This window comes from Anolis carolinensis, chromosome 6 (assembly GCF_035594765.1).
Source record: "Anolis carolinensis isolate JA03-04 chromosome 6, rAnoCar3.1.pri, whole genome shotgun sequence".
Lineage (NCBI taxonomy): Eukaryota > Metazoa > Chordata > Lepidosauria > Squamata > Dactyloidae > Anolis > Anolis carolinensis.
In genome coordinates this window covers 118,682,073-118,689,028 of record NC_085846.1, presented here as the reverse complement: position 1 = coordinate 118,689,028, position 6,956 = coordinate 118,682,073, and the positions used below count along the sequence as shown (strand labels likewise).

General features: G+C 41.2%; 1 long non-coding RNA gene across 2 annotated transcripts in view; it reads left to right on the top strand.

The window, feature by feature from the left end:
• LOC134299998 (uncharacterized) overlaps window positions 1-6,956 on the top strand; it is a 66,582-nt gene that overhangs the window by 3,712 nt on the left and 55,914 nt on the right. For both annotated transcript variants that reach the window (XR_010007266.1, XR_010007265.1), the window contains exon 2: window positions 5,430-5,495. This is a non-coding gene — a long non-coding RNA (uncharacterized LOC134299998). The remainder of the gene's footprint in view (window positions 1-5,429; window positions 5,496-6,956) is intronic.

Below are 6,956 nucleotides of genomic sequence, written 5' to 3'. Positions count from 1 at the left end.
AAAACACCTGGAGGGCCCAAGTTGGCCCATGCCTGAGTTATCCATAACATGCCTGAGTTGTTTCCATAACAAGCCTTTTTTTTCAAAATCAACTATCACAGGGACAGAAAATGAGGTGAAATCTTTTGCCCTGTGCAATCCAAAGCAAACATGTATGCATATGTGTGTGTGTGTGTGTATGGTTGCTATGAGTTTTCTGGGCTGTATGGCCATGTTCCAGAAGCATTCTCTCCTGATCTTTCCCCTGCATCTATAGCAGCCATCCTTAGAGGGCGTGAGTCTTCACAACCTCTGAGGATTCCTGCCATAGATACAGGCGAAATGTCATGAGTGAATGCTTCTGGGACATGGCCATACAGCCCGGAAAACTCACAGAGACCCAGGGATTCTGGCCATGAAAGCCTTTGACAACATAAATATATGTCTAGAGTTACACTTTAAAAATGTACCTGCTTCCATTTACGTACAAATTCAACGTAAGAACAAACCAACAGGTCCTGTCTTGTTTGTAACTTGGGCACTGCCTGTTTTCTGAGTCCCATTCCCTAAAGTGAAAATCCCAGGAATCCATAGGATTTTACCATGGCAATTAAAGTGGAACTGTAGTGCTATAATTCTCTGGTGTGGAAGGGTCCTCAAGAGTCCTGTTGTGAATCCCAGCTAGATAAAACGTATTGAATCATCTGCTTGAATGGAGAATGAACACTATTTTCATACGTGAATACTCTCCTCTTATGTAAATTTATTCATTCAATAGGTGGCCTGTAGTTCATGCCACCAGCAGAACTTTTATCTGAAGTGGGAATATAGAACAAATAAAGTATAACCATAGGACTTGTTTCCATGGTTTCCTTTATCCACAACTATATGCATTTCTAAGTTCTCCAGCACCACTCTAGGAGCCAGGTGTCCTTCATTTCATTGGGGTTTGCTATTATCTACATTATTATGTATCTGGGCAGAGTCCAGGAATGTATCTCCATGGATACAAGGTTAGTATTGTATGTTTTCTGTTCTGCTGGAAAAGACTGGAACCAAAGGATACAAATGGCAAGAGAGGAGTTTTTGACTAAATTTTAGGAAGAATTTTCTGGTGCTAAAAGTTGAAATTTTAAAATAGACATCAAATGTCCACTGCTTAGGCAACAATAGACAAGGGGGCAGAGAGAAAAAGGTATTATGTTAATAGGTTTTTAATGGTTTTAACAATCTATTTTAGTACTTGTATTTTTTTAGATTTTGAATTATATATTGTATTGTTTTTATTTCTGTTAGCCGCTTTGGTTGTTTTTTTAGACAGAAAAAGTGAGATATAAATAAATATAATAATAACAGTGGGTAATTATTTTCATAAGTTATGGCAAAAATGTCACCCAATTAATGCATTTGAGTTAGAAGGTAAGGCGTAGAATTTCCAAAACAGTAAAAATACAGTATTTTCTATATGCACAAAAGTTTGGTGAACTGTGTAGCAGCAAGTAGAAAGTTAACACATATTGTGAAAGTCATATTGAACAGTTGTAAAGTCTAATGAGCTGTGATTTCTTTGTAATCCTGCAGAGAAACTGCCTGCTTGAAATTCCTTCAAATATCTTACTTTCAAAAGCCAAGAGTTTGCTAAATTTGCTTTTCTCTAAAGAAGCTCTGATGACCAATATGTGTCAAAGCTCGGAATGAATTTTCTCATACTGATGTAGATGTGCCATAAAAATATGCATATGTGGAAAACGTTCCATGTACATGCACAATATTTTAAGAAGTTGCTGAAGTGTTAGTCTTGGGATTTTGCAGGATTCTGCCATATCCTTTTTAGATGTCTGAACAGTATTTCTAAATGTTCAACTGTAATGCTAGAAATTTGATGATTGATGGGAAAATTGTAGTTTATTAAAGCCCCAGCATTCTTTGGAAGAGAAGGCTTAAGACCTTGTAAAACGACAATGCTCGCGATTCCATAGCATTGAGTCATGACAGCTAAAACTGTCAAACTATTAATTGTGTTGTCGAAGGTTTTGAACTATATATTGTAGAATTTATTCTACAATTCTATTAATTCTACAGTGTAGATCAGGTATGGGCAAACTTCAGACATCCAGGTGTTTTGGACTTCAACTCCCACAATTTCTAGCAGCCCCCCACAATTCGTAGAAGCTGGTAGGCTGTTAGGAATTGTGGAAGTTGAAGCCAAAGTAATATTTCCCTTAGTAGTATCAAATTCAGTCCTAATAAAGACCTAGTCATTCTAGCTGTGGAAATTATTTAACACCCACCATTCACATAACAGTGTCTGATAAAACAAATATGCTGCCACTACTTCAGCTAGTCAAGACACTCAGAGTGGTAAGACCAGGCCATACCAATTCAAACCTCTGGGGAGATTAGAACCTCTTGATGAATTATTCAAGCACAGCAGTCCCATGCTCAAATCCCCTGAAGTTTGTTCCACAGTGGCTGCTTCATTCAGTGGCACTGACACTGAATGAGGCAGGAGGGGTTTTTCACTGCCTTTTGAATATTGCCATTTCCAATATCAAATCAATCATAGAATCATAGAATCATAGAATAGTAGAGTTGGAAGAGACCTCAAGGGCCATCTAGTCCAACCCCCCGCTAAGAAGCAGGAAATTGCATTCAAAGCACCCCCGACAGATGGCCATCCAGCCTCTGCTTAAAAGCCTCCAAAGAAGGAGCCTCCACCACGGCCCGGGGGAGAGAGTTCCACTGCCGAACAGCCCTCACAGTGAGGAAGTTCTTCCTGATGTTCAGGTGGAATCTCCTTTCCTGTAGTTTGAAGCCATTGTTCCGTGTCCTAGTCTGCAGGGCAGCAGAAAATAAGCTTGCTCCCTCCTCCCTATGACTTCCCCTCACATATTTGTACATGGCTATCATGTCTCCTCTCAGCCTTCTCTTCTGCAGGCTAAACATGCCCAGCTCTTTAAGCCTCTCCTCATAGGGCTTGTTCTCCAGACCCTTAATCATTTTAGTTGCCCTCCTCTGGACGCTTTCCAGCTTGTCAGCATCTCCCTTCATCTGCGGTGCCCAAAACTGGACACAGTATTCCAGGTGTGGTCTGACCAAGGCAGAATAGAGGGGGAGCATGACTTCCCTGGATCTAGACGTTATTCCCCTATTGATGCAGGCCAAAATCCCATTGGCTTTTTTAGCTGCCGCATCACATTGTAGGCTCATGTTTAACTTGTTGTCCACGAGGACTCCAAGATCTTTTTCGCACACACTGCTGTCAAGCCAGGCGTCCCCCATTCTGTATCTTTGATTTCCATTTTTTCTGCCGAAGTGAAGTATCTTGCATTTGTCCCTGTTGAACTTCATTTTGTTAGTTTCGGCCCATCTCTCTAGTCTGTCAAGATCGTTTTGAATTCTGCTCCTGTCTTCTGGAGTGTTAGCTATCCCTCCGAGTTTGGTGTCATCTGCAAACTTGATGATCGTGCCTTCTAACCCTTCGTCTAAGTCGTTAATAAAGATGTTGAACAGAACCGGGCCCAGGACGGAGCCCTGCGGCACTCCACTTGTCACTTCTTTCCATGATGAAGACGACGCATTGGTGAGCACCCTTTGGGTTCGTTCGCTTAGCCAATTACAGATCCACCTAACCGTAGTTTTGTCTAGCCCACATTTTACTAGTTTGTTTGCCAGAAGGTCGTGGGGGACTTTGTCGAAGGCCTTACTGAAATCTAGATATGCTACATCCACGGCATTCCCTGTATCGACCCAACTCGTAACTCTATCGAAAAAAGAGATCAGATTAGTCTGGCATGACTTGTTTTTGGTAAATCCGTGTTGACTATTAGCAATGACCGCATTTGTTTCTAAGTGTTTGCAGACCACTTCCTTAATGATCTTTTCCAGAATCTTGCCTGGTATTGATGTGAGGCTGACCGGACGGTAATTGTTTGGGTCGTTCTTTTTTCCCTTCTTGAAGATAGGGGCCACATTCGCCCTCCTCCAATCTGCTGGGACTTCTCCTGTTCTCCAAGAACTCTCGAAGATGATTGCCAGTGGTTCTGAAATAACTTCCGCTAGTTCCTTCAATACTCTTGGATGTAGCTGATCTGGCCCTGGGGACTTGAATTCGTTTAGAGTGGCCAGGTGTTCCTGGACAACTTGTTTCCCTATTTGGGGTTGGATTTCCCCCAATCCTTCGTCCATTCCATGTTGCTGAGGTTGAAGATGGCTTTCTTTTTGTGAGAAGACCGAGGCAAAGAAGGCATTAAGCAGTTCTGCCTTTTCCCTATCCCCTGTCACCATCACCCCATCTACTCCTTGCAGTGGCCCTATCGCCTCCTTTTTCTTCCTTTTTCTACCAACATAAGCAAAAAAACCTTTTTTGTTGTTTTTTATGTCCCTGGCAAGCCTGAGCTCATTTTGCGCTTTAGCCTTGCGAACCTTTTCCCTACAGGAGTTGGCTATACGTTTGAATTCTTCTTTGGTGATTTCTCCCCTTTTCCACTTCTTGTGCATGTCACTTTTGAGCTTTAGCTCAGTTAGAAGTTCTTTGGACATCCATTCTGGCTTCTTTGCACTTGTCTTATTTTTCTTCTTTGTTGGCACTGTTTGCATTTGTGCCTTGAGTATTTCACTTTTGAAAAACTCCCATCCATCCTTAACTCCCTTGTTTTTTAATATCGGCGTCCATGGAATGCCGCTCAGTAATTCCTTCATTTTTTGGAAGTCAGCTCTCTTAAAGTCCAGAATGCGTGTTTGACTTGTCTTAGTTTCAGCATTCCTTTGTATTGCAAACTGCAGGAGCACATGGTCACTTGCCCCTAAGGATCCAACCACTTCAACTGTATTGATCAGGTCTTCCACATTTGTTAAGATTAGATCAAGAGTTGCTGATCCCCTTGTTGCCTCTTCTACCTTCTGGACCATAAAATTATCTGCAAGGCAAGTGAGGAATTTGTTGGACTTTGTACTCTTGGCTGAGTTTGTTTTCCAGCAGATATCGGGATAATTGAAATCGCCCATGACTACTATATCTCTTCTTTGTGCCTGTTTGGTCAGCTGTTGACAGAAGGCTTCATCAAGTCCTTCATCCTGACTCGGAGGTCTGTAGTAGACACCCACGACAAGATCTTTTTGAGTCCCGGTTCCCTTGATTCTTATCCAGATGCTTTCAAGCTGGTTTCCCGGATTACAGTCTTGCATTTCTTCTGCAACGTAACTGTTTTTGACATATAAAGCTACTCCCCCTCCTCTCCCCTTTGTTCTATTTCTGTGAAAGAGGTTATAGCCCTCAATGGTTAAATTCCAGTGATGGGAGTCATCCCACCAGGTTTCAGTGATGCCTATGACATCGTATGTGTGGTGCTGTGCTAGGAGTTGGAGTTCGTCTTGCTTATTTCCCATGCTCTGAGCATTAGTGTAAAGACATGTAAGCCCCTGTGACCTCCCCTCTGTTTATCTTCTAGTTCAGAGACAGAGGGAAGTTACAGACCGAAGATGTTGCAGAAGATATTGCAGCAGAAACTAAAAAAGTGAGTGAACTTCTGATTTTATAAGGCCCTGTAATAATTTGACCCAGTAATTATGTTGTACGTTTGGAGGTGCGTTTATATATATGTACTAGCTGTGCCCGGCCACGCGTTGCTGTGGCGAAGTCTGGTGGTATGGGAAATAAAGTATTGAGGAATTGGTGGTAGTTAAGGTAAAGGGTAAAGGTTTTCTCCTGACATTAAGTCTAATTGAGTCTGACTCTGGTGGTTGGTGCTCATCTCCATTTCTAAGCTGAAGAGCTGGCGTTGTCCGTAGACTCCAAGGTCATGTGGGATGACTGCATGGAGCGGCGTTACCTTCCCGCCGGAGCAGTACCTATTGATGCATTCACATTTGCATGTTTTTGAACTTCTGGGTTGGCAGAAGCTGGGGCTAACAGTGGGGGCTCTCTCCACTCCCTCAATTCAAACCTGCAGCCTTTCGGTCCAGAAGTTCAGCAGCTCAGCGCTTTAACACGCTGCGCCATCAGGGGATATTATTTCCTAAAGGTTGTGAATATACAATATTTCTGATTGTTTTGTTTTTTTTTTGTCTGTTGGAGGCAAGTATGAATGCTGCAATTAGGAAAAATGATTAGGATGTAATGGCCTTGCAGATTTAAAGCCTGGCTGTTTCCTCCCTGAGTGAATTTTTTGTTGGGAGGTGTTAGCTGGCCCTGATTCTTTCCTGTCTGGAATTCCCTTGTTTTCAGAGTGGTGTTGTTTGCGATATTTTATGTGCTTCTACTGTCTGTGGCCCTGAGAAAACAGAGGATTGGCCGGACTTTGATGATGGGAATCCTTTGTTGGGAGGTGTTAGCTGGCCCTGATTGTTTTCTGTGTGGAATTCCCCTATTTTCAGAGTGTTGTTCTTTATTTAGTGTTCTGATTTTAGAGATTGTATTGTTCTGTTTTATTATATCACATTAATTTTTATATATTCTGATTTTAGTGTTTTTGAATACTTGGAGCCAGATTGTATTCATTTTCACGGTTGACCGTAACACAATAATAATAATAATAATAATAATAATAATAATAATAATAATAATAATGATAGTAATAATAATGACTTTGGTAATACACAGTGCTTCACTGCCTTCTCAGCTTCCTTTCTGAAGAATCCTTTCTTGGGAAGTGTTAGCTGGCCCTGATTGTTTCCTTTGTGGAATTTCCAATTTCCTTGCTTTATTTATTTACTTTCTTTATTTCTTTATTTACTGTCCTGGTTTTAGAGATTATATTGTTCTGCATTATTCTATCTCAGAAATTATTTCAAATCAAAGTAGAATATCACTTATCCAACATTCGCTTATACAATGTTCTGGATTATCCAACACAGTCTGCCTTTTCATAATCAATGTTTTTGTAGTCAGTGTTTTAAATTCATTGTGATATTTTACTGGTAAATTTGTAAATATAGTACAGTAGAGTCTCATTTATCCAACATAAGCGGGCTGGCAG